The sequence below is a fragment of the Canis aureus genome, chromosome 11 (genome assembly GCF_053574225.1).
Source record: "Canis aureus isolate CA01 chromosome 11, VMU_Caureus_v.1.0, whole genome shotgun sequence".
NCBI lineage: Eukaryota > Metazoa > Chordata > Mammalia > Carnivora > Canidae > Canis > Canis aureus.
This window is the reverse complement of record NC_135621.1, coordinates 57,390,373-57,418,189: the sequence shown is the minus strand read 5'-3', so window position 1 is coordinate 57,418,189 and position 27,817 is coordinate 57,390,373. Positions and strand designations below refer to the sequence as shown.

The following is a 27,817-nucleotide window of genomic DNA, read 5'->3' as shown; positions in this document are numbered from 1 at the left end:
CTTTTGCAAGGAGCAAGTGAGCAGTCCTGTTTTCATGTAAAGACCAGGGGAGTAAACATAGAAGTATGCTTTGCTTAGGATTATCTTTGATGGTTTAATGAGTCTTCATGAAATTTCAGGTGCATTCCCAATTCTCAGCTTTGCCCACAACTGCATATTTTAATTACTCTGGAGCATAGAGGGAGATTTTGTTAATCCTTAGCTATAACATGCTTGAGTGATTTGAATACTTCAGTCCCTTGGCCAGTAGCATGCATATTCTATATTGAGGCCACATTAACTATGCAAGGGGCCAAATGAGGACCTGGGAGAATGGTTTTCAAAACATTGTCTCAGCATAAGGGATGTATTGTTGTTAAGTCAAAATAATTCCACAAACTGAACAAAACCCAAAGCCTCCTGTAACCTCAAACCAAATATTCATGGAGGTGTCTCTTGGGATGTAACCATCACTACTAATAAGTTTGGAGGTACATTAAGTAAATTTTATTAAAAAATTTTAAAAAGAGCCAAATTTTCTATAGACCAGTGGTGTCATTTACTGGGATATTTTCCCTGGGAAAGGTAAGAGTTTACATCGTGAATCCAGTGAGAGCCTATTTCTTGGGATTCCAATCTCTTCAAATATATTTTGGTGATCATTTTCCTGTAGCCACTATAATTTTTGCTTGGGTTTGAAAGACTATTCATTTGCATAGGGGATAAAGGTGAGAATGATAAGAACTTAGCATACTAAGCTTGTTCGCAAAGCAATTGCATGCGTGCTGTCCTTCACTAGAGTTAGCATGGGTTCAATTCCAGAAGTGGTGCTGGGGCTAACACATATTTGGAAGTTTCCACTGGACATGACTCTAAAGGTCAGTTTATAAACCACACAAGACTTCCTCATTTATTTTTATTAGATCCTTTACAAAAATGAATTCTATTTATTTATCAAATTTTATTTTCAGAAATGTCTGCCTATTTAAAAAAGACAAACTTGGAAGGAAAAAAGGGGTATTGAGGAAAAGCTCAGGAGATCTAAATGAACTGTGGACTTTAGTCAGTAATGTTTGTTAATTCTAACAAATATAATTTACTAATACAGCATGTTAATGGGTGAAACTGGGTGTGGGACATAGGGAAATTTTTTTTAAGGGACATAGGGAAATTGTATTAAATTTATAATAAGGCTAAAAATATAAAGCAATTCTAAAAAAGATCTTAAAAACAAACATTGTGCATGAAGTACATTGCCCTTTTCTCATACCTTTCATTGGCAAAAAAGAAGAGAATATGAGGAATGAAAGAATAAAGAAAGCCCTATTTTGAGTAGGTATTATGTTCCAGAATCCTATGTTACTGTTTAATTCTCACACTAGTGCCATGGTAGTAGTTTTTATTTCAGTCTTACAAAATGAAAGAGATGCTCAGAAAGAGGAATTTGGCCAAGTACTAATAGCTAATATGTGGTGAACAGTAGAATTTGGACCCATTTTTCCTCTGGTCTTAAACTGTCTCCACCACATAATCATATTTCTTACTTGAGAATATGTCAAAGGCTTTGAAATTAATTCCCAAAGAATAGTTTCTACAACAGTATTAAGTACAAACTATCAAAACCTGACTACCTTGAAACCTTAAAAAGGTAACACTGATTTGGATATAAAATTTCTGGTATCTTCTTCAAAATGGGTCACATTATTTTATAATTGTAGCTACTAATTTTCTGATGGAGTCCATAGGGTGATGGACTATGCATATTTGGGGAAATTGATTTTTTACTCCCCAAATGGTAGATCTCTTGGACCAAACCCCTTTCTGAACTTGTCTTCAGATCAAAACATCCATTTGATAGAAAAAGGCTGAAGTATGAAAACAAGGAAATGGAGGGCCCAAAGAAATGTCTTAATGTGTTAATGGAAGATCCAGGACCTGTGCCAACAGTGTGGCTTACCCAGCTGCCAAGATTGCCATGGAGAAATAGAGGGCCCTGTTGAGGCTAAGGAGTGAATAGCTGGCCCCCACCCACCTGCTGGGGCGGCTGTGGTGTATTACCTGGATTCCTCTATTTCATGGAAATACTCAGTCTCCCAGTTGCTGGGAATGCTGATTACTGGCAGTTCGCAGGTGGGTGCTGCCCCCAGGAATTGCCTTCTGATGGGGGCAGCTGTCTTTCTCAAGTTTTGTCTCTTTGCTTGCTGCCTGCATCTATTGACAGCTTAGAGGTTGAGGTTACAAAGGCCTGGCCCCCTTGGCCCATTAGGAGACATCTCCGAAGGACCACAGCAGCTTCAGAGCTTCCTCTAGGATCAGATGAGGCCTCTCTTGGAACTGCCTCACACTTCCAACTTTGCCTTTTGCTCATTTCTGCTTCCCTCATACTCTCAGAGGTACCAGGAGTGCCCCTCAGTAAACTATCTCTATACAGATCTCTGAGTCCCTTTCCTGGGGAGAAAAATCTAAGATAGTATCTCAGTGTGTTCCTGCTGTATCTCCTTATGGGGAGAATCCAGGACTTACACAATTCTGTCCTAAAAGTGTGGATGTGACTCTTTGCAGGAAGCCCTCTGTGTGTTAGGGCCTTCTTTGGAGCTTCCCTGGAGTTAGTTTGGTACTTGCTCCAGTGTGGCATTTATGTTACCAAATAGTAATTGAACTGTCCTTAAATAGGTCAACTTGGTCAAGCCCTTTTAGAGATCTTGTATTTATGCGGGGTTTGCTCCAAAGTTCATTTGTCATGCAGCCATTAAGCATTGATATCGTTATCCTGGAAACTTTATTTCTTGTTCTTCAGTGCTAATTAATTTAAAAAATTGGACAAAGAACTTAAAGGAATGAAATCGTGAAGAAAAAGATCCAAGAAAGCAAGCAATCCAGATAGAAATAATAAAAAGAGATTTACTGAGTTTTTCTTAGGTTTTGTTCTGAAGAGGCATCCATACTACAGAATATTGTAGTAGTTTCCTTCCAACCAGTAGATGTTGGAACTGGGAGAAATCTTATTGTACTCCAAATAATATAACTTTATTTTTATGGATGAGGGAATTGTCATATACTGTTTAGTGCTCACAACAGACCTGGCGTCTTCTCAGATTGCTCCACCTCATAACGCCATTCCTCTTTTCTGAATCTTCATTGCCTGCTTTGTTAGTGCCACCTATGAAGAGTTAATCGTGGCTGGGCCTTGGGTACTTTTGCCGACAGGCTGCAGGGGAATCTCTGGCTACAGTCACCTTCAGTTAAAGACCAACTCTAGCTAGAACCACCAGACTGCCCAACCAGAAAGCATCTCGATGGTTTCCAGCATAGAAGCAAAGCCTTAGTGAAGACTTCACGGGCTCACAGGGCCTTGATTTATGGGCTCTCTAGCTGCTCAGCTGCTCCCTACCATGGTCGATGCACTCGGAGTCAATCGCTGGTATATATGTTGTTTCTCTCTCTGGAGGCCTGTGGTAGGTGTTTTATCTTGCCTCCTCCTTTTGAGACTGCTCTTATGCTTCGTTTATTTAACATCCCAATTTCACTTACTGTTTTGCTTATTGATCTATATTTTGTTGTGGTTTTCACATTAAGATAACCTTATAACCCAAGTGAAAGGGGATAATTTACTTTGCAGCGATGGAATGTATCTATATAATCAGTTGCTCTTGAAACGGTCACCTAGGTTGAGAGTTAGGTCGATGTAATTGAAGTCCGGGGGTCTGCTTTAACCCTGGAGGCATCTTAAATCCTCACTCAACCCCCCTTATACTAGCACCGCTCTCTTCATTACTGAAATAATTTAGAGCTAATAAAGAGAAGCAGGTAGTTTGTGTCTTATGTCACACAAAGCCAATTTTCTTACTGCTCACAATACTCATGAGCTTTATATTTAGTCCCATCACCACTTTCCTGTTGTATTGCATACCCATAACTCTTTCCCTAATCTTGAACTCTTCATATACATCTCTTGTCTTAGAATAAATGTTCACGAAGAGGGAGATTTTGGCTTCGTGTATTTTTAAGTCTTTCAAGATGCTTAGAATACTGCTTTGCATATAAGCATGCTGAGCTAAATATTCTTTATTCTGCGTTCACTTACACTTCCTTGTTATCCCTCTAACCAATTTGTATAAAAGGGTCTGGGAAGCTAAAAGTGACATTTCTTACACTGCTTTTCAGCTCAATTGATGGATGCACTTTACTTAGAGCCAGTGAGATGTATATGCATGAGATTGCAAGGGGGTGGAGGACATCTTTCTACAGAAGTGTCAGCTGTGATATGGATGGAGGTATCTTCGGTATCTAGGTGGCACACTCCACTCCTAGGACACCAGCTAGTGAGTGTGGGCACAGTAGTAGTTCTGTAACCTCTGGATCATAGCAGAGGTGGTATTGACTTGGCAGTAAAAAAATCCAGTCGGATTTTTTTTCCAGCTCCTTGACTTCCACTTCTCTAGCCCTTTGAACAATCTTTAAAACCCCCAGCTCCCTACTATATTCCTTTAAATTTTTTTTTTTTTTTTTTTTTTACTGAACTCTTGGTGTCTATTTCTTGTATTGAACCCTAACATAATCACTCAACATCATTTGCTGATGGGGTAAATATCTCTTGCCCACACCAGATCGTGCAAAAACATTTTTTTTTGCATTATAGTTCTATTTACTTTTATGTTTCTAATTTTTATTTTTATTTTTTATTTATTTTTAAAATTTTATTTATTTATTTATTGAGAGAGAGAGCAAGAGAGAGAGGGGCAGAGACACAGGCAGAGGGAGAAGCAGGCTCCACACAGGCAGCCTGACTGGACTCGATCCTGGGTCCCCAGGATCACACCCCAGGCTGCAAGAGGCACTAAACTGCTGAGCCACCAGAGCTGCCCTGTTTCTAATTTTTAATGGACTATTGAGGATTTTCAAATGCTAAGGACTCATCCATATTTTTTTAGTCACATTAAGGGGGACAGAAGGAGCCCCTGGATTCTTCAAAACAAGTGCAAAACAAGTTGGTTAGTAACAAAGAATTAAAGTAAATAGAATATTAAAGATAGTAGATGTTTGCATTAAGAAAAAACCTGAGTATTTATTGGTAGGCAAACCTTTTCAAAAGAATCTGGAATTGTTTACTCAGTGTCTCAGTGTAGCAGTGAAAAATTCCTTTCATTGGTTACTAGGTTTATGTAATCTCACTTAATCTCACATGAGTGCTTTTGAGTGTGATACAAACCCACATTCTGAGGTTGAATATTGTGGACTATTTGGCTTTCTGAATGTAGTTTTTTGGGGGAATTGATATCTTTTACATATAGCATATAGCTTATCATGGTAAGAACTCAAAACACACTGAAAGATAAAGATTGAAGCACAAATGAAATGAAGCTTATCATGGTAAGAACTCAAAGCACACTGAAAGATAAAGATTGAAGCACAAATCATAAATCATCTAGCTTCCCCCAGATTTTACTTCTAGTTGTGGGGGTAAAACCACCTCCCAGTTGTCTTAATACTAGTCCACTGTGCTAACCACTCAGATGCCTTTTGCCTTTGGTCTTTGGGGTCTGTGATAAACTGAAACTTAATTTGAGCTTTCCGCCATTCTTTCTTACGCGTGTATTACCTGTGGGTCTGTAAATGAGAACCACATCCACTGCCTTGGTAACTTCTGCTATTTATTTATTTATTTATTTATTTATTTATTTATTTATTTATTAATTATAGTCACACACAGAGAGAGAGAGAGAGGCAGAGACACAGGCAGAGGGAGAAGGAGGCTCCATGCACCGGGAGCCCGACGTGGGATTCGATCCCGGGTCTCCAGGATCGCGCCCTGGGCCAAAGACAGGTGCTAAACCGCTGCGCCACCCAGGGATCCCGACATAAATATTTTTAAAAGAAGGATGCAATCAGTCTAGATTTAAAAGGCAAACTATTTTGGTATTAAGTGTTTCCTTGAAAAATATTTGCTAGAAGCTTGAACCATTGTGTCCTGCCAATAGAATTAAAATGTCTAAGTCTCAAGCCAGTCTGTGGCAATGGGTGACCAGATAAACGTATTTATCTGTATGAGAGACTCTGATTTACTGACTTTTGCAAGTTAGCATAGTTTATAAGCAAGACAAAAGCTAAGAAAGACACTTAGCAGGAGCACTTGCGAGCATTAGCCAATCTAAACAATCTAGATTCTGGTTTCCTGGGCTATTCTAGTCTACTAGTTGGGAATGATTCAGGGGCAAAAAGATCATGCCTTATTCATTTGTAGATCAAGTTCCTTAAACATTACAGAGAACAGTAGTCAAATGTCCACTAAGCTACACTAGAGGTTCTTATCAAAGTTTCTCTGAATTAATTATCTTTTGAGGTATTGTGCCGCAAGCTTAACCTTTAACGCTAACATGAATCTCCAGCTCTTCATTTGATATTCTTTCCTAGTGTAAAAGCAATCAATTTTTTCTTGGCGTGATGGCTCTTTATAAATGCCTGCTACTTATTGTGTCTGCTCCCATTATTTTCTCTCCTTACACATTTAATTCACTCTTCTACTTTCCTTTTGTTAGATGCCATTGGTAAATCACAAAATATAGAGTATGAGTGGAACATGTATCCCTTTCTGTTCTAGACATATGCTCTTTAACCAGAGCATTTTTCACATCAAATTGAGAGGAAGAGATGGAACACTGAGGCATTTCCCAGCACTTTGAGAAAATCTGGTGCTGTGGTGAGGGCTCAGCTTTCCTCTCCACATCATACCTGTGTTTGCTTTGGGGTATAACAGCAGAACTAGTAATTAAGGCACTGACACGTGAGTTCTTTCAATCAACTAGTTCCAATGATGTTTAGTTGACAATTTTGTGAGTTTTCAGAGGTCAAGGATATTTAAGTCTGTCTCTACCATTTTTTTGTTGTTGTTGTTGGTATTCAATTTACATATACTTCCTCCTTTTCAAAGGGGAAGAAATTGTACTTTTGAGGGATTCACCCATGATAGAATTCGTTTTTGGTACTTAAGTTATGAGTATTTAAAAACAAACAAAAACTAATGCCACATCCTCCCAAAGTCTAAGAACTGACTTGGCAGTAAGTATAGCATCCATTTGCTTCTCCCTTTATTGAGAAATTCCCAGAGGAATGTTTCCTCAGAAACACAAGCTTGAATCGTGCCCACTCCCTGTTACTAACATTCACTAAGAGAAATGGCAATGCTAAAGCAAGCAGCTATTAGCAATGGCATTTGTACTGTGAGGGGTTTGCAGATGTTGAGAGTGTAATATTTCAAAATGGGACGGAGTGGAAAAGCCAAATTCAAATTAATACAGGGGCTGTACATGTGCTTCATTTAACTTCAGACAGATTTTTGACTACTTATGTCATATGCAAATGTGTACAACAATGCTTGAAATTGGATTTCCATTTTAGTTAATTAGATTAGTGCAAGACCTGCATAATAATCAACAGTTAGTAGCCTTGCTACTACTGGGGTTCAGAATCTGAAAATGTTTCTGTTTTTGAAGTTTGGTTTATCCCATGGTATGAGGTCAATTGGTTCATTTTTTAGGTGTAGGTATGGTTGGGTTTACTTGAATTAGTAGGGTCCAACTAAACGACCTCAATTTTCTTTAACTCAAGTAGGTAGATATAAAAATAGAATGTGTTTTTAAAAAATTCTGAAGAAGTAATTAAGGATTTTTTTTTTAATTAAAGACTGCCTGCTCCAACAAAAATAAGTTCAAGTTTCCAAGTTTTAAAGAAAATGGGTAATGAATCCTCACTGCATGTTTTCTCTCCAACAAGAATAATAGGAATTTGAAATCCATTATAATTACAATTAGGGTGTTTTCTCTCCAGGTTTTAGATATCTACAATGTGTGGCCTGCAAAGAGAACAGCTTTACATAATTACAAAAGACAAGGAAGATTGGTTTCAGAAAAGCCAATGGTGGAACAGACGATTACACATAAAATTCTGGGCAAGAAGACAATGACAATACCAAGAGAGAGAGAGAGCTCAAGAGAGCGATACTAAGAACTCATTCAGAAATCAAGAAAACCCAAATAGCATTTATCCAAGCAGAGAGCAGCTTTACAGTGTTCTATTAAGCAAAAGGAAGGCAGATGTTCCATTTTGTCCCTGTTGGGAAGGTTTTCATTTGTAGCTGGGTGATGTTTTTAAATAAGACTTTGCTAAGTACCGCTTTGTAGAAGGAAATCGAATTTCATGACAGGCTGAAGGAGTTTTAGGCCACTCTGGTAGCTCTCAGATGTGCAGTTCAAACTGTGGCTTAAAAAGAACATGTAGGAATGGAAAATATTCAAGACTTAGAGTTAAGGACCCTATGACTACCTTTGCCATTAAATAGGCCATCTACCTTTTCATGCTTCAGTTTCTTCATTTGCTGAGCAGGATTATAATAACATACTGCGCCTTTGTGAAATTGGTCGATACACCACTTCACTGGGTCTCTGTAGTTTTATCTGCAAAGTGAGATCACTTTATGGTTTAGGAAATATCTAAGGGAACTTCTTTTTTTCTTATAAGCTAATTCTTGATTAGCTTCGTATTTCTCACATTCTATGAGTCTGATAGTTGCCTTTCATGTCTGGTGGAGTGTTTATGAAGGTTCAATAAAACCAAACACAGATCAGTGCTTTAAAGGATATAAAAGGACACCACAGAGTCCCACATCAAAGTGGGACTCTTGGTTCAAAATCTGATGTTATATATTAACACTAACTCCCAATTTTTGGTCAGAATGTTTATAAATCCTACATGTTACCTGGGGGTAGAATCCTTGTGGAAAATTTCTTAACCCAAATTGGTAAGCAGTGGAGCAGAATTGGGTCAGTCTGATGATGGCCCATGTTCCTGACTGTCCAGACTGATAGATGACTTGCCTGTTAAAAATTTTAAGGGTTTATTTGAGTGAAACTAATTCGAATTGGGCAGGCATCCCATTTAGCAGATAGAAAAATCTCTGAGGAACTGCACAAGATAAAAGGCTTCTATAGCCAGAAGGAATGGGAATGAGAAAGTTAAGCTTGAAAAAAAGCGGGTTGGTTGTTGGAAGGTTACCTTCCTTCAGGGAGTGGCAGTGGTCTGTCAGGCCAATTACCTAACTGGTGCTGATCAGGAGATTCCTGATGGACTGCTTTAAAATTCGGTTTTTGGGAGAGCCAGAACTGAAATTAAGTCTTGGTTTAGTGACCTGGGACTTAGCATAAGTGATTCCATTTGGGTTTTTGGTCGTGTGTGTGTGTGTGTGTGTGTGCGCGCGCGTAACAGTTTTCATAATGGTGTAAATGCCCAATACTCAAAATGGGTTATGAAGTTGCTGATACAGGAGTTTGAAACTTTTTCATCATCTTCCTTTGGGTTCTTTCCATCAAGAGTGAAAAGTCCCTACCTTCCTTTCTTCCTTCCCTTATTTGGCCTCTGTAACATCAAGGAAGAGGTGCTCTGAAGCATTTTGCTTTTACTGAGAAGTTGGATAAGTTACAGCTCTTGTGGTTAGGCTATTGATAATATACAATTTCTGGGATGCCTGGGTGGTTCAGTGGTGAGCGTCTGCCTTTGGCTCAGGGCGTGATCCTGGTCCTGGGATCGAGTCTCATATCCGGGGCTCCCTGCGGGGAGCCTGCTTCTCCCTCTGCCTATGTCTCTGTCTCTCTCTGTCTCTCGTGAATAAATAAATAAAATCTTAAAAAAATGCATTTTCTCTTATTAGTTACAGAAGATCTAGGTAACTTGAAGTTTTTGATTTTAACAATGTTGGGAACCTAAATGTATTCTTAATCTGTAAGTGGCTGAGATTGCCTTAAATTTTATAGACTGAATTATTGGTAATGTGGATCATAATCTCTCAGGAAGATAAGCATCTATGAAAAGATGAAGTTTATTAAAGACTTAAAGGGTTTATACTGGACTATAAATGTGGTAGGTGTGGAGTGTGTGTATGTGTGTGTGTTAATTGGGAAGAGATAGGAGATAGATGAGTAGGACTTTCTTGATAACATATCTGCTGTGTCTCCTTTAAGAATCACCTTAGAGACAGGGTCTGACTTGCTCCATGGCAGCTGATAGGCACAATGAGGTCAACAACGTTTGCTAAGATACTGTGAGTTAAAGTTTGTGCTTAGGATCCATAATTCCACATGTATACAATGGGAGAATGCCTTGATGCTATGTAACAGGCTGCATGTGGAATGGAAGAAAATGGAAGGAGCCTTGAATGCATCCACGGTTCCCAAATTGGGTGACTGCAATGGTGGGGGACAGGAAGAGAAGCAGTCCTGGCAAGAAAGATGATGTTTGGATTTGGACACGCTGTTTGCGAGGTGGCTAGGAGATATTCAGCTAAAGAGGAAAACAAGTTTTCAGAAGTATGGATATATACCTCAAAGGAGGTATCTGTACTTGGGATGCAGAATTAGGATTCATTAGCTTTGGGAGGAAGGGTCACCCATGGGAAGAGATGGACACTGGAAAAGGATGTGCAGTGAGATTCCCTTATCAGAAGTGGTTTTAAATGGAGGGAGGCATAGAATGGAGAGGAGGAAATGTTGCTATCAGCCAATGGAATGGGAGAAATATAGAGGGAAAGGAGAAAAGATGTGATAAGCAAATAAATCAAGGTACAACAATAACCTGGTTGATTTGACCATAAATTCCTACTTTAGGATTTTAGCACATTTAGTACTCTTTGTCCGCAAAACTCTTGCTCCAAATAAGTTGGTGAGTTATTGCCTCATCCTTTTCAAAACTTTACTGAGATGTTACCTCCTCAGTGAGGCCTTCAGTGACTGACCCATTTAAAAAACTTCAATCTCCCCGCGCTCAGCATTCCCTGTCACTTTACACTGCATCATTATTTTTTCCTAAAGCACATAACATCATCTGACATATGTCAGATTGTTAATTTATTTGTTGTAATATATTTGTTTAAATAATTGTTATACATTAAACAAATCATTATTAAAGTTGGTCTTCAGGGACACATGGATGGCTCAGTGGTTGAGTGTCTGCCTTTTGTCTCAGGTCGTGATCCTGGGGTCCGGGGATCGAGTTCCGCACCAGGCTTCCCATGGGGAACCTGCCTATGTCTCTGCCTTTTTCTGTCTCTTATGAATAAATGAATAAAATCTTAAAAAAAATAATATTTGTCTTCATCTCCTGGAATTGGAATCTCCCCAAGGACAGGGATTTTTTTTCTTTGTGTCTCTGGGATCACTGAGATTGCCTGGCACATAGTGGGGGATCCAAAAATACTTTTTGAGAGAATAAATAGGCTCAAGGAGACCTATAGGTACAGAACTCATGTGATTACTGGCCTGGAAAATATGGCAGGACCCAGTTTTGAGGGGAGAGTAAGAAGACTTTACACTAAAAAACTTAATGGCAGAAAACATGAGACCACATTTTGTGACTAGAAAATGTTTAAAGGAGACAAATAGTAAAGTAATTTGTCTTCCAGAGAGGATAATTTAGAATATTAATGGGGCTGCTGATAAGTTAGCTGAGAAAATTAAGGATGTGCTCAGTGTTTGTGCAGGTGAAGATTGATGACAGGAGAGCTAGTTTGGAGGGACGTCAGCGTGTCTGACAGGCAGGCTTTGACTTGGTTTAGTTGGGTGTAATGATCTCCCTTGTATACTAAGGTGGCTGTAAATGGCAGGTCAAGTTTGGTTTCTTCAAGTGCTTTGCTGAAAGGTCTCTATAACTCAGGGAAATTGAGGATTAAGACAGAGAACTTACCTGAGTAACATACGGGTTACCCGCTCCAGAGTTGAGGCAGTTAGAAAAGGAGTGGAAAGCTGTGACACTACGACGCAGACAGCAGTTGCTATGGTATAGGAGGGAAGCTTTATAGAGAAATCAATCAGTTGAAAATTTGGCATGTAGTCGCAATAGTTTATTTTTGCTTTGGTTTCCCTTGCCTTAGGAGATCTATCTAGAAAAATGTTGGTACTGTCTATGTCAGATGAATTTTGAACTGTGCTCTCTTCTAGGTTTTTTTAAAAAAAATATTTATTTGAGAGGGAGAGAGTTGGGGGAAGGAGTGGAGGAAGAGGGAGAGAAACTCAAGCAGACCCTCTACTGAGCTTGGAGCCTGTTGTGGAGTTCTATCTCATGACTCTGAAATCATGACCTGAGCTGAAATCAAAGTTGGATGCTTATTAACCAGTTGAGCCACCTAAGTGCCCATTTCTTCTAGAGTTTTTATGATTTCAGGCCTCACATTTAGGATTTTAATCCATTTTGAGTTTATTTTTGCATTTTATGTGAGCAAGTGATCCGGTTTCTTTTGCATATAGTTGTCCAGTTTTCCCAGTAGCATTTGTTGAAGAAATCATCTTTTCCTCATTGCATATTCCTGTCTCCTTTGTGGAAGATTAATTGGCCGCATAGTTGTGGGTCCATTTCTGGGTTTTCCATTCTGTTCTATTGATCTATGCACCTATTTTTATGCCAGTACCATACTGTTTTAATTACTGCTGCTTTGTACTATAACTTGAAATCTGGAATTGTGATGCTTCCAGTTTTGTTTCTCTTTTTCAAGATTGCTTCAACTGAGACTTTTTTGTGGTTCCATACAAATTTTAGGATTGTTTGTTCTAGCTCTGTGAAAAATGTTGGTGATATTTTGATAAAGATTACACTAAATGTGTAGATTGCTTTGAGTAGTATAGGTATTTTAACATTTTTTTTCAGTCCATGGACATGGAATATCTTTCTTTGCAATGTCTTCAATTTCTTTAATCAGTATTTTGTTTTCAGAGTATAGGTCTTTCACCTCTTTGGTTAAGTTTATTCCTGGTTATTGTTTCTGGTGCAATTATACATGAAATTGTTTTCTTAATTTCTTTTTCTGCTGCCTTATTATTAGTGTACAGGAATGCAACAGATTTCTGTACATTGATTTTTGTATCCTGTGACTTGACTTTACTGAATTCGTTTATCAGTTGGAGTAGTTTTTGGTGATGTCTTAGGGTTTTCTGTATATGATATCATGCTATTTGCAAATAGAATTTTATTTCTTCCTTACCAATTTGGATGCCTTTTATTTTACATCATCTAGATGCTGTGGCTAGGACTTCCAGTACTATTTTGAATAAAATTGGTGAAAGTGTATATTCCTCTCTTGTTCCTGACCTTAGGGGAAAAGCTCTGTTTTCCCCCATTGAATATGATGTTGGCTGTGGGTTTTTCATATAAGGCCTTTATTATGTAGAGGTATGTTCCTTCTAGACTTACTTTGTAGAGGGTTTTTATCATGAATGGATGTTGTGCTTTCAAATGCTTCTTCTGAGTCTATTGAAATGATCATACGGTTTTTATCCTTTCTCTTATTAATGTGATGTATCGTGTTAATTGTTTCATGAATATTCACTCACCTTTGCATCCTGGAAATAAGTCCTACTTGAGTGTGGTGTATGATTTTTAAGATGTATTGTTGGATTTGGTTTGCTAATATTTTGTTGAGTCTTTTCGCAGCTATATTCGTGAGATAATGGCCTGTAGTTCTCTTTTTTTTATGGCATCCTTATCTGATGTTGGTATTGGATGTTACTGTCCTCATATAATAAATTTGGAGGTTTCCCTTCCTCTTGTATTTTTTGGAATAGTTTGGGATGAATAGATATTAACTGTTCTTTCAATGTCTGGTAGAATTTGCCTGTGAAACTACCAGTTCCTGGACTTTTGTTTGTTGGGAGTTTTTTGATCACTGATGTAATTTCATTGCTGGTAATTGATGTATTCAAATTTTCTGTTTCTGTTTTAGTTTTGGCAAGCTGTATGTTTCTAGGAATTTTTCTACTTCTAAGTTGTCCAGTTTGTTGGCATATAGGTTTTCCTAATGCTGTTAAAGTTGTTTGTATTTCTGAGGTGTCAGTTGTCATTTCTCCTCTTAAATTAGTGATTTTGTTCATTTGGGTCCTCTTTGCCTCTCTCTTTTTAATGGGTCTTGCTAGAGGTTTATTAGTTTTGTGATCTTTTCAAAGAACCAGCTCCTGGTTTCATTGATTTGTTCAGTTATTATGATTATTATTTTATTTATTTATTTATTTATTTATTTATTTATTTATTTATTTATTTAGTTTCTATGTCATTTATTTTGGCTCTAAGCTTCATTATTTTCTTCTGGTTTTGGGTTTTGTTTGTACTTCTTTTCCTACCTCCTGGATGTGTCTGGGTAGGTCATTTTTAAAATTTTTTTTAAAAAGATTTTATTTATTTATTTGAAAGAGAGAGCACAAGCAGGTGGAGAAGCAGGCAGAGAGAGAAGCAGGCTCCCCTCTGAGCAAGGGGCCTGATGCAAGGCTTGATCCCAGAACCCTGGGACCATGACCTGAGCTGAAGGCAGATGCTTAACTGAGCCACCCAGGTACCGCTTCACTTTCAGTCTTTGTGTGTCTTTCAGTCTGAAATGAATCTCTTGGCCTATAAAATTTCTGCTGAAAAATCAGCTGATAGCCTTATGGGGTTTCCCTTGTATGTAACTGTTTTCTTTTTCTTGTTTTTAAAATCATCTCTTCATCACTACTTTTGGCCATTTTAATTACTATGTGTCTTGGTGTGGACCTCCTTGGGTTGATTTTGTTGGGAGCTCTCTGTGTCTCCTGGATGTGGATGTCTGTTTCCTTCCCTAGATTCAAAAAATTTTCAGCTATTATTTCTTTAAATAAAATTTCTGTCTGCTTCTCTCTGTCTTCTCCTTCTGGGATCTTTACAATGTGAATGTTATGATTGATGACATTACTGATTTCCCTTAGCCTATTTTCATTTTTTAGTACTTTTTTCCTCTGTTTTGTTCAACTTAATTGCTTTCCATTACTCTGTCCTCCATGTTGCTGAACTGTTCTTCTGCTTCCTCTAACTACTAGTCTGCTGTCTAGTGTGTTTTTAATTTAAATTATTAAGTTCTTCATCTCTAATTTATTTTATTTTTAGGTTTTCTGTCTCTCTATTGAGGGTCCCACTGTGGTCCTCCATTCTTAAGTCCAGTGAGCATTGTTGTGACCATTAATTTCAGTTGTCTATCAAGCATGTTACCTATCTCCATTTCATTTATCTCTTGCTGTGATTTTTGTCGTGTTTCATTTGGGACATATTCCTCTGTCTTTTCATTTTGTGTAACTCTCTGTGTCTGTTTCTATGTGTTAGGAAAATTGTCTGTATATCTACTGTTCTTGAAAGAAGTGGCCCTATGAAGAAGAGGTCCTGTTGTGCCTTGCTTTATGTATTGAAATGTCTCCCATTCATCAGAACCTGGTGCTTCAGGGGTGTCTCCTATGTCTGTTGTGTGTGCCCTGCTATTGTGGTTGAGCCATATTTTCCTTCAGTCCGTTCATCAGCAGTGGCTCTCTTTACCTATTGTGGATAGATTTTGTTCCCTGTATTGTTAGTGGCCTGGGCTTGAGTTGAGTCAGACCAGGTGTTTGCCAGAGCTGTGGTAGCACCAAACTACAGAGTACTTTCCCTGTATTTTCCCTTAAGAAGCTTTCATTGGTGAGCAGGGCCTACAGTCAGACCAGACGTCTGCCCCCAGCCTATTCCTGTGGTTGAAGTTGGATTAGTGTGTATCGTCATCCTTCCCTTTCCCTAGGGCAAGAACCGCTTTAGAATGGGCCAGCCCCTATGCAGTCTGCTTATTCACTGCCAGGATTGTGGCACTACTTTAGAGGAACTCTTGCCAAGGGCATGTTGGAGGGGGGTAGGTCTGCAGAGAAAGCAGGAGTAGTTCCTGGTTCCAGCAAATATCCACTGTGTGTGTGTGGGGGGGGGGAGGGGGCAGGTAACTGCACCTATCATGAAAAAATCCTGCAAAGGACAGATGGGTTGGAGGAGGTGGATGTGCAGAAGTGCACAGGGGGTAGGGCACGACTGTTAGCAAGTTAGGAAGAGAGGGTGCTGTGCTGGTTTGCACAAATGTCCCTGTCCCTGTCACCTAAGCTAGGGGGTGGGAAATGGTTCTGAGATCAGTAAATAATTTTCCTATGTACCTTAGATGTTTTTCAGTAAATAACTTTCCTATGTACCTTAGATGTTTTCAGACTGCTGCTTCTGTGAATCTCAACGGGTCTGTTTGTTGCACTGTCCTTAAGGGTGGGAACTCAGTTTCCTCTTTCCCTCTAGCTCTCCTGGAGCAGAGCCTGATGATTTTTTTTTAAAGCTCTAGGTGCTAAGCCTGATGATTGAAAGAGCTTATAAAACCAGGCCCCTCTGGTTTTGAAAGAAAAGTGTTCCAGTGATGATTCTTCCCAGTGCAGTTCCTTTTGCCTGGGGGCATTGTCTGGGGTTTTGCTCCTCACCCCTCTTCGTTCCCCCAGCATCTGTCCCTCCTGCTGACAGTCCCATTGGTCATTTGGGTCCTGACGGTGTCTCTGCCCTTCCTACCCTCTTCCATGTGGTGGCTTCTCTACATTGTGGAGAGTCTGTTCTGCCATTCTTCGGCCTGTTTTCTGTGTTATTTGTACTGATGTGGGTGCTATATAGTTGTATCTGTGGGACAAGGTGAGCCCAGGGTCATCCTACTCAGCCATCTTCCCTAGAAGCCCCAAAATTTGGCATGTAGATGCACTAAGCACTGTCTAAGCAAGGATCACGTACTCAGAAATTCAATAAGGAAGCAGAAAGCGAACACAATTTTAGATGGCAGAGAACTTGAGCAGCTTATAATAAATATGAAAGGAATTCAGATCATACCAAAGAGAATAGAGGTTATTTTTGTTGTTATTATTACATTGGTCAGACTTTAGGCATATTCAGTGAGAAGGAATTGGAGATTAGTTTCAGGACCAAGTGTTTACATTAAATGGTTCATATATACACCTATATGATAAACTATTTGATGTAGAGAAGGCTGTAAAAATCTTTAACATAAAAATGGTGTCTACATGACAATATCTACTCCATTATCTTCCAAATTCACTGTCCCTCCCCCCTACCCAGGGTGGTTTATTTAGTCATTTGCCATGAGAGGGAATTTGCAATTTGATCCCCTTTATGAAGCTCTTTTTTTTTTTTTTTTCTTTATTTATGATAGTCACACAGAGAGAGAGAGAGAGGCAGAGACACAGGCAGAGGGAGAAGCAGGCTCCATGCACCGGGAGCCCAACGTGGGATTCGATCCTGGGTCTCCAGGATCGCGCCCTGGGCCAAAGGCAGGCGCCAAACCACTGCGCCACCCAGGGATCCCCCCTTTATGAAGCTCTTGCTTGAAGATACCACAGCTGGGTAGGCCCTGCTTAATTATTAAGGTCAACCTGCTGATGCTTAGAATGGTCAAAACCAGTGGAGCAGGACTTTTTACAGAAAACCACATTTGTTTATGTATCTTACAAATATTTTCTCTTATATCCCCAAGAATTAAAGTGTGGATGCTCCAATATAAAAACAGTTTATTTAAGTATAAAGTTATTAAGGAAAATATATAGGTACAGGACTAAGTTTGAACACAAATGATATAAAAAGAAGTTCCTAAAAATGTCATGAATAATGTAAGCTTATAATGACCCCTGTGATGTCTCTTCATGATCACTAACTTATCCAGCACTGTAAGCTTGTAGTTAGAATCTGAGATCAGAAGGTACGAGGGTAAGTGATTCAAACCTACTTTCTGAGCACACTGTATTTACTTACAAAGAAATAGTGTGGGCATCAAACAGTTACAGGGTTGAACAAAACTGGGGCAAGCTGAGCACTTAAACAGTTGACTATACATAGGAATGTGAAATAACATTTTATGATGGCATTAGTTTCCTAGGGCTGCTATAACAAATTATTGCAAGTTGGTGGCTCAAAATAATGGGACTTTATTCCTGCATGATTCTGGAGGCCAACTGTCTGAAATCAAAGTGTTGACAGGGACGTGCTCCCTTAAAAGACTCTAGAAAGAATTTTCCCTTGCTCTTCCTAGTATTTGGTAGCTTCAGGCAATTCTTGCCATTCTTTGCCTTGTTGTTCAAGTTTCTGCCTCTATTGTTAGATTGCTTCCTTCCCTGTGCATGTCAGTGTGATTCCAAATATGTCTTTACAAGGACATCAGTCGTTAGATGTGGGCTTCACTGAAATCCAGTAAGACTTCATCTTAAGTTGGTTACACATGCAAAGATCCTCTTTCCAAAGAAAGTCACATTCACTGTGGTTAGGACTTAAACATATCTTCAGAAGACATAATTCAACCTACTACAGATGTGTATCTGAATGAAGTGATAAGAAGACAATCTGTTCAGTTGACAAGATGTTATCAATAGATGAGCAGCAAACTAAAGTTTATCACTGCTCACTCTTTCTGAATGGATAACTAGAAGGGTAAGTTCCTAAGTAGTTTCAAAGCAAGGAAAGATGATGCAGGCCAGATATGGAAGAACAGACAAAATGACAATATGAGGACATACTGTCTTCCTTGTTTTCAGATAATTATTGAACATTACAACCTGGTGCAGATAAATACAAAACAGTAAACCTAGGATTGGTGGACAAACGGAAAGAAAAAAAATCAAATCGTCATGTAGTATGTACTAATCAGGAATGAGAATATAATATAAAAGCCCTTGAAATTATCAGGTTAAAATACTCCTTTTAAAAGAAGAAATTACTTAGGACATAGAGATATTCCAGCAAGAGAGGAGGCTATAAATAAGAAATAATATTGTTACTAGATAAGCTATCTGAACTGACATGTTTATACAGTATGTGACATTTAGATCTATGGATACAAGGAAATAGACCCATTGCACAGTAGCCTCAGTAGGCTGAAATGCTATAATTTTTTGACTTACCTCAGTAAAGAATGCAGGATTATTTTTTGAAGGTCATAAATTTCTTCCCTAGTTTGGCAAGTGGTTTCATTGTCTATCCTAATTAACCACAAAACATTTTAAGTAAATTGTAAGGGAGATTATTTCAAAGCTTCCTATTAATCTGTTGACCTATAAGATTTTACTCTTTATAGTCTTGGTCCATCTGAAGATGGCATTTTGGAGTAACAACATGTCTAATGGTAGACATTTTTGTAAATAATCTATATGCGCTTCATAGAATAATGGACTTTGTTGATAGAGTTGATACAGCATTAGTACAATGAATTGTTAGGAATTTAAGGATTTCATGGGCAGGTGTCAGATTGGTAGCTCCAACCATCAAAGGGGGGTTACTTTAGTTGCTGGGATGGTTAAATTTTATGGATCAAATTGACTAATCTGTGGTGTCCAGTTGTATGGTATGCCCAGTGTCCAGTGAAAGTATTTTGTGGATGTGATTAACATCTATTATCAGTTGACTTTAAGTAAAGGAGACTACCTTCCATAATGTGGGTCGGCCCTATGCAATCAGTTGAAAACCTTAAGAGCAAAACTGAGGTTTTCCAGAGGAAAAGGATTTCTGCCTCAAAACTGTGACATAGCAATCCTGCCTGTGTTTCCAGCTTGCGTGCCAGCTCTACAGATTTTAGATTTGGCAAATATACCCTACTGATTGTCTCTCTGGAGAATCCTGACTGATAGTTTCTTTAGACTGCATTTGAGCATCTTCAGCTTTGAAGTTTAGAGATAATTCTGAAGTCATGGTGGTGCTGAAATACTGCAACAGCTACTCTGTTGTCCCCTTTAGGACAGTATATAGTGTGCCGAGATGCAGGCAGGAACAAGATTATTTGAGTACCCTTTCATAAAGTAGCACCAGAATCTTGAAGGCCATTATTCATCCTATCCTCTTGGCTCAACTATCTTTTCTTCAAGGAAACAGAATAGGCTCTTGATCTTTAAGAGGTTCTTTAATTTAGGGCTTTATATTGGCGGCAAAAGGTTGAAAATGACAACCCATATTCTGGAATAGGATTAAATATAAAACACAAAATATATACATATTACTCATATAGAAAATAAACATGACATATATAATAAATTAGAAAAGTGATATTTTGTGGTTCAAATGACTACCTTCCAACCATGTAGTGCCAAGAATTGATGAAAACCCACTAGATGGAAATTGTCTCAGTTCTGGTCTTACCCAGTCCATCATCTTCGTTGTCCTATTTCCATATATGGGCTGATTAGTCCTTGGTTTTCATGACCTTCTATAGCATCCATTGTCTGCCTTGGCAGTGTTGCTTCTTTATTCATTAAGGTTCTTAATCTAAACGTAGGTAATTCTGAAAGCATCTGTATTTTCTTTTGAAAATTGGAATTGACATCAGCTATATTCTTTTTCTTTCTCTCTTGCTATCCTTGCTTGGCATTTATTTACTCAGAAATATTTCCTGAATGCCTATGCTGGGTACTATGTGAGATAGTGGATGAAGGTCCTTGCACTTGTCATGTTTACAATTCCCGCATAAAGGGCTTGCTGGAATGAAGTCATGTTGGCCGCTTTTAACATGTTGCCTTCTAAATGCCTGCAGATCACTTGAGAAATGTTTTCTCTATGCACTGTGCCACTCCTCTGCTTCGTTAGTGGATTAGGATGGGGAAATAGTCCTCTCTTCCTAAGATAGTTTCTGTGGGACATTAATAAGATTCCTTTTGTTGTTTTGGGATAGGTGGTAGCTTACAGTTTAAATATTTCATGCCCACCTGCATAGAATTTCTCTCCTCTTTTTAGAAAGTACATGCTTTAGAAACCTTATAAACCCTGAATTAAAAGGAAGATGGCTTAAGTTGTCAGTTCTATTTTGGCATTTTCCTCTGTGCCTAAACCCAAATCACCAGATGGAGTAATTCCCTGGAATTCTGTATTAAAGGACAATTAGGATTCAATGTGTAACCACTAGAATATTAAAATTTGCTCTTAAGGAATATTTGAATTAAAATTCAACCTTTTTTAAAAGCAAAATTAGAGGAATTGAAAGGTAAAATGGAGAAGTGCCTTCAAAAGGCAGTTCTGTAAGTTTCTAGTTATAATCTCCCAAATTGGTGATATAAGTATTTAAAAATAATACTCTCATGGTTTAGTGTTCTCCAGGTATACCCTGACCATTGGAGTTATCCTTGAATTGATTAGATAGCGCTGGAAGTGAAAGGACTGAGAGTGAAAATTCAAGAGTTGCTAAATTTTCCCTGCGGTTTCCAAGCTGTGTTTAGCACAATGGTTTTAATCACTTATTCTCTTTTCTTTCCACCGTGCTGCCAATATCTACTTTGTGTTTGTACACATTTTTGTTTCTCTAGAGAAACACTGTTTCCAAACAGTATCCTATTTTTATATCTCTGAGCTTCTTGTAAAGCTTTTTCTCTCCATTTTCAGTACGTGTAATTTCCTTCTTCTTTTTTTGGTGCCGAATGTCTTGGTTGAAATTGTTATACTCATTCTATCAGTTTTTCACTGTTTACTAATTTATACTCCTCAGAACCAGGGATTCATTCCCTGGAGCTCTACACAACAACAGTTGATTCCTCCATGGCCTCAAATCAAATTTCATCTTTCTCTCAGTAGTACTGTATTAGTTATCTATTGCTGCATAGCAAATTATCAAACTTAGTGGCTTAAAACAACCCACATTGATTATCTCACCATTTCTGTGTGCCAGGGATTTGGGCACTGCTTAGCTGGGTTTCTGGTTTTATTTATTTATTTATTTATTTATTTATTTATTTATTTATTTATTTATTTTGGTTTCTGGTTTTAGAGTCTCTCACAGGCTGCAATGAAATAACTGGTCAGGGCTGGGGTCTCAGTTGAAGGTTCAACATGGGAAGGATTTGCATCTAGGATCATGTGGTTATTGGCAGGATTCAGCTTCTTGAGGCAGTTATGCCAAGGACCTTACACTTTTGTCTGGCAATTGACCAGAGGACAGACACTTTCAATTCCTTGCCATGGACCTCTCCATGGGGTAGGGTGCAGCATGGCAGCTTACTTCGTCAGAGCCAGCAAGGGAGAGCTTCAGCTAGCAAATTAGAATTTACAATCTCTTGTAATCACATCTCTTGTAATCTGATCTTGGAAATACTACTCCATCACCTTTGCTGTATTGATTCTTAGTTGTTCGGCCAGCCCACACTCCAGGGAAAGCATGAATCCCAGGAAGTGGAGATAATTGGAGGCCAAAAGGATCTGCCACAAGGATCATTTCTTGAATAGCTTTTATTTGAAAGTGATGCTTTCACTTTCAAAGTTGTTCTGGCTTGACCTGAGAGTTAATTTTGATTCTGGTCTCTCTCTCTATCTTTTGTTTTTCATCTGTTTCTACACCTGTGTCCTGGTGGAAATAATAGAAAACCAAGTTACAGTGCTAGTAATCCTACTAATCTTTGGCAAATCATTTAAGTTGTCTGGGTTACAGTTTCCTCATATATAAAATGAGGTTTGGCACTAAGTGATCTTCTCAATTATTTTTAGTTTTGATATTTTTTTGACCTCAAGTATGCGGAGTTTTCCTATGTGAGTCTAATTCTTCTCTTTTTCCATTCCAATCAAACCAAACCACCATTTTCATTTTGCTGTTTGCTAATTCAGGATTCTATAGTAACTTCTAGTTGCCCACAAGGTAAAAGTAAAAAAATATCAAATGCTCTCTGGAGTCTGACCCAAACTCTATCCCCAACTTCATCTTACATTCTACTACTATAGGGACTCTCTAGCTATGGCTAGACTAAGCTATCCACTCATTATACCTTGCTTTTCTTCACACTGTACTCCTTATTTGATTTTTTCCCCCCATACTTTCCCTCTATTTCTGTGTTTCCAACTATTACTCAGAGCCAGATGAACGGTCTTATTTATAAGTGGGGGAGGGGAGAGTGGAGGGGAAGAGAGAGAATTTTAAGCATTGTGGAGCTTGACATGGGCTCAATCTCACAACCCTGAGATGATGATCTGAGCTGAAATCAAGAGTTGGATGCTTGCTTGATGGAGACACTCAGGTGCCCTGAACTGTCATCTTTATAACCTAGGTATTAGTACATTGGTTTTGAATTCAGAAAGACTAGGGTTCAAATTCTGGCATTATACACATAAGCTTTGTTATGCTGGGAATCTCTTTGGGTCTTCAAAATATGGATATTTATACCTTGCTCTTGGGTTATTGTAAAGCTTAAATAAGATAATGTGTGTCAGGTGCTTTATGAGTCTTTGGTATGTAACAAGGGACACAACGATTAACCCTGACTTTTTTCTAATCTGAGTTAATTTTTCTTGACATTGTAATACTATGGCCTGTTGTTTGTTCCATTTAGCACATTTTTTCTGCCTTTTATGATTAACTATTTTTTCCTCTGCATAAATGTTATTATGCCCTAGTTGGTGTATTATGGCCTGCTCTATACTATGCTTCTCTCATCATCTAGAACAGTGCTTTGCAGCACACTGATTTCCTTTCTTTTCCCGGAATGTGTCATCCATGTTTATGCTGCTGTGACTGTGTACTTTTTCTATGTTCTTCATTTCTTTCTGAACCTATTAATTTTTTAATTTTTTGCCTCAGCCCTGAGCATCTCAGTTATTCATTGACATATTTATTGAGAGCCTACAGCCCAGTGCTTTGCTCTGAGGGTACACTGATGAGCTCAAATCAATATATTCTGACTCATGGAATATACAGTCTAATGTGGTATTATGGACATTTATTACATGCTTACAGAAATAAAATAACATGACTTCATGAGAAAATTGACATTATCAAATCCCACAAAGTTAGATACCATAATAAACAAGTATAATAGGAAAATTTGATATCTGATGGAAGAAATAAAGGTAATCTGGATGAAGAGGGGTATGGTGTGTGGGGGGAATATGATGAAAAAAATCAAAGGCAGAGCTGGGTTCTAAAGTGAGGTGAATGAGCCTAGGGGTGCTCCAGAACAGGAGTGAGGAGGTGACATGTGAGAACCACTTTTTATTTTTTTAATACATATCATCATCTTGCTTTCATTCTACTTTATTTTATTAAAAATCTTAATGATTGACATGCTAAAATACTACCCGAAAATAGTGAAAATAATTGAGAATGTACCTATTTTGGAGAATGTACTCATGGGAGCAGTGACACAATCTGCCTCCAGCTACAGTTAGGAACAGTAGGAACTAAAAGACCAGTGTAGCTGGACCTGAGAGACTAGTGGGACCTTGGGAGCAAATGTGTGTGAAGTACAAGAGATCAGATCTCACAGGGGATTATATACCAGGTTAAAGAGATTTATCCAACAGGAAACTGCAGGATAATTTTGAGCTGGGGAGTTAGAGAATCAGATTTATATTTTGGAGTCTATTTTTGGCCATTATGGGAAGGCAGAGGACTTCCCTGGATCACATTTTTGTCACTCCATTTTGTGTGAACAAGATGTTATTATACAATTAATGTCTATTTTAATCTACCTCACACTATAGTATTATCCTCCATTCAGCTTCATATGCTACATCATTTAGAATTTGATTTGCTATGAAGATCAGAGGTGTCTAAAAATAACTGCTTGAAACAAATAGAAGTTTGCTTTTCTCTCACATAAAGGAATCTGGAGGTAGGCATTTCAGAATTAGTATGAAAGTTTAAGAGCGATCAAGGAGCAGTGGTCTTTTTTTCTTGCTGTTCTACTAGTTGAGTGTATATTGCCTCATGGCCTAAGAGGACCACTTGAATTCCAGACATCACATTGGTTTCCAGTGAGTAAGCAGAAGAGAATCATGAAAAACATGTCTTATTCCTTTAAGGACACTTCCTGGAAATTACACAGGATATTTCCATGTTCTGGAACTTAATAATTACATACCAACACTCAGAAAATGGATGCTGGGTTACATAGTCAATTTTCTGTGGGGCCATGTGCTTAGCTAAAAGTGAAAGATGCTATTCCTATAAAAAAGAGGAACATGAATATTGAGGACAAATGTGGTCAAACTCTATGCCTTCTTAGTAAAGCAGCCCAATTTAATGAATCTAATTAAATTATTCTATTTCAAAGTCCAGGATCTTTGGGAGGTAGGCTAACCTTCCCAACAGGTCTAGACAGGACTCTTTATGTTCTGTTGACCAATAAACTAAAAGACAAGGTGTCTATCAGAAACTTACACAACAAGAAGAGAAGAAACAGTCTATTTTCAGTAATAACCTGACTCAGAAATGGGGAGAACGGGAAACATCTATCAGTCACTGGACCCTAGAAATTCTAAATTCTGTATGGCAGGAACAATATAGGATAAGTTCCTTGATTAGTCAGTTCCATGTATAAGTAAGTAACTGCAATCAAAACTCTTGAAAAAATACAGTTTTTAAGCCTCTAATCTCTTATTTATTGGTTTCTTTGATCTTCCCATACTCCTCTCTTTCATGTTAATGGTGACTATCATGTGACTCTCTGACATAGTGAACCTGGGGGTGAAGGAAATGCCCTTAATACCATCTTTGCCAGTATGTTCAGTTTTTGTATGGTAGGCATAAACATAATCTCCTGTTGGAGTTTTTATTTGTTGGCCACCCTACCCCCAGCCTCACCCTGTTGCTTAATGTTCTGAATCATCAGATTCTAAATAAACCTGGATTTTAGGCGGTAAGCAGTGGGTACCTCCCTTAGTATGGTTGATTGCCTTCTATCTCTGCTTGCTGGGTAGCTCTGGCCTCAGTTTAACTATTTCTTACAGACTTTTGCTGAAAGTGAGAAGAAGCCAACAATCACCAACCAGCTGTCTGAATCTTTTCCATCATCTTCTCTAGAGCTACAGCCTTGTTGAGCATGTGGTTTGATTTGCAAGGTAGAACAAATGTTAGAAGTATCAAAAATTTTTCCCAAAAGCTGTGTCATAGTGAAATAAGGGTCACTAGGTTTACTGTGCCGCAACTAGATGCTTGTCCCTAGATACCTATCACAGGCACTAAGTCATTGCCTAGTTTTTTGTTTTATCATTTACAGCACCCACTTCCAGGTACATACATTCTGAATCACTTTGGATTAAGTTATGCTATGGGTAATAGATAAGTCAAAGTAACAGTGACTTACATAAGGTAGAAGTATATTTTTATCTAACAGAGAAAACTCAAGAGGTAGGCAACCCAGTATTGGATGGTGGTTGCCTGGTTATCTAGATTCAGATCTTTTTATCTTGTTGCTTTAAAAGTTGCTTGTAAGGCTTTTCACGGCTTCCTCATGATCTGAGCTAGCTGCTTGAGCTCTAGTAATTGTGCTCACTTTGCAGCCAGTCATAAGAAGGAAGGGAGCAAAGCCGGTGAAAAGCCTTACAAGCAACTTTTAAAGCAACAAGATAAAAAGATCTGAATCTAGATAACCAGGCAACCACCATCCAATACTGGGTTGCCTACCTCTTGAGTTTTCTCTGTTAGATAAAAATATACTTCTACCTTATGTAAGTCACTGTTACTTTGACTTATCTATTACCCATAGCATAACTTAATCCAAAGTGATTCAGAATGTAAATAAAGGTATGTATTAAAAGTCACACACAAAGTTTCTATTTATATTCCATTTTCTAGCAATCAAAGTCATCTGGCTACACTTAAGTGGGATGGAAGATGGGAAATGTTTATATTGTGGGTGGTCATGTGCCCATTGAAGCCCTATTTCCATCCTCTTTAAAATCCCATAGCTCTGTTTTATATTTTCTTTACATAATTTTCTCATAAATTTAAGCTTTTAAATGAACTGTGCTATGTGAAGAGAACGTGACAGCACTTAATCAGAAAGGAGCTATTGGGGGATGATAAAGCTAAGAAAATGAAGCCTTGCTTGTGTCCTTGGGATCTGGACTCCTAGGACTTTATTCACCCTTGGTAACTAAATCCCCCATACTGACCTTCATTAACCATTCTCACAGAAAGCATTGGTCATCCCAGAAGGATTTATTATTTGAGTTTTGGGTAAGCAATTAAGAGTTTATAGTAAGATTTAAATTTGATAAGAACCTCAGTGACCCTTTCTGTATTTCAGCTCAATAACCTGACCAAGGGCTCATCCCCACCCACCCACAGCTGAATAAACTGTCAAATTTGACACCAGAAGAATAAGCTCTGTTTGCCCAAATGAAAATTTTGTTTATCAACAGTAAGTTTATAGGAGAAAATGGCTTTTTTCTTATTATATCTAACAGGAAGATTAATGAAGTATTCAGATGATTAAAAAGTCACCAAAATTATTCATTCACAAATGTTAACTGAGGACCTACCTAATAAACACAGCACTGGTTTTTGGGATATGATACACAAAAATAGTTAGTCTTTATTGTGGTAGGCTGGATAATGGCCTGCAAAGATAGCTAGTCCCAAGCCAGGGAGTCTGGGACTATGTTATCCTACAAGGCAGATATGATGAAGTTGAGGAGCTTGAGCTGTGGAGATTATGCTAAACCTGTCTGGGTGGGCTCTAAATGCAATCACACATGTCCTTACAAGAGGAAGGCAGAAGGGAGGTTTGAGAGAAGAGGAAGGAGGCAATGGGATGATGGAAGCAGGTGTAGAAAAGATGATGTGATGCACAGCCATGATCCAAAGAGGGAGAACAGCCTCCAGAAGGGGAAAAGGCAATGAGAACTATTCCTCCCAGAACCCCTAGAGGGAGTATGTCCCTGTGGACACTTTGACAGCAGCCCAGTGAAACTGATGGCTGACTTCTGAACTTCAGGCCTGTGGGAAAATAAATTTCTGTTGTAAACCACCAAGTTTGTGGTAATTTGTTACAGCCACAAGACACAAATACACTGCCTCCCACAGAGTTTATAATCTCGTTGGTTAAAAGGCAATTAGAATGAAGTATGAAATGATATATAATCAGAAACTTGAAAAAACAATTCAGGGTAGTCTGGGTAAGACAGTGGGGAAGGGAAACCAGAGAGCTGCAAACACTGGATTTCAAAAAGTCATTCTATCTCTTTCAGGTGGAGAACACTTTGATGGAGGTGAGGGAGTAGTGGGAATGTTGTG

General features: G+C 38.4%; 1 long non-coding RNA gene across 4 annotated transcripts in view; it reads left to right on the top strand.

Moving 5' to 3' along the window:
- LOC144324127 (uncharacterized) overlaps window positions 1–27,817 on the top strand; it is a 325,737-nt gene that overhangs the window by 22,420 nt on the left and 275,500 nt on the right. For 3 of the 4 annotated variants that reach the window (XR_013389539.1, XR_013389538.1, XR_013389541.1), the window contains exons 2-4: window positions 25,528–25,638; window positions 26,829–26,942; window positions 27,772–27,792. This is a non-coding gene — a long non-coding RNA (uncharacterized LOC144324127). The remainder of the gene's footprint in view (window positions 1–25,527; window positions 25,639–26,828; window positions 26,943–27,771; window positions 27,793–27,817) is intronic. The other variant, XR_013389540.1, reaches the window with a different exon arrangement.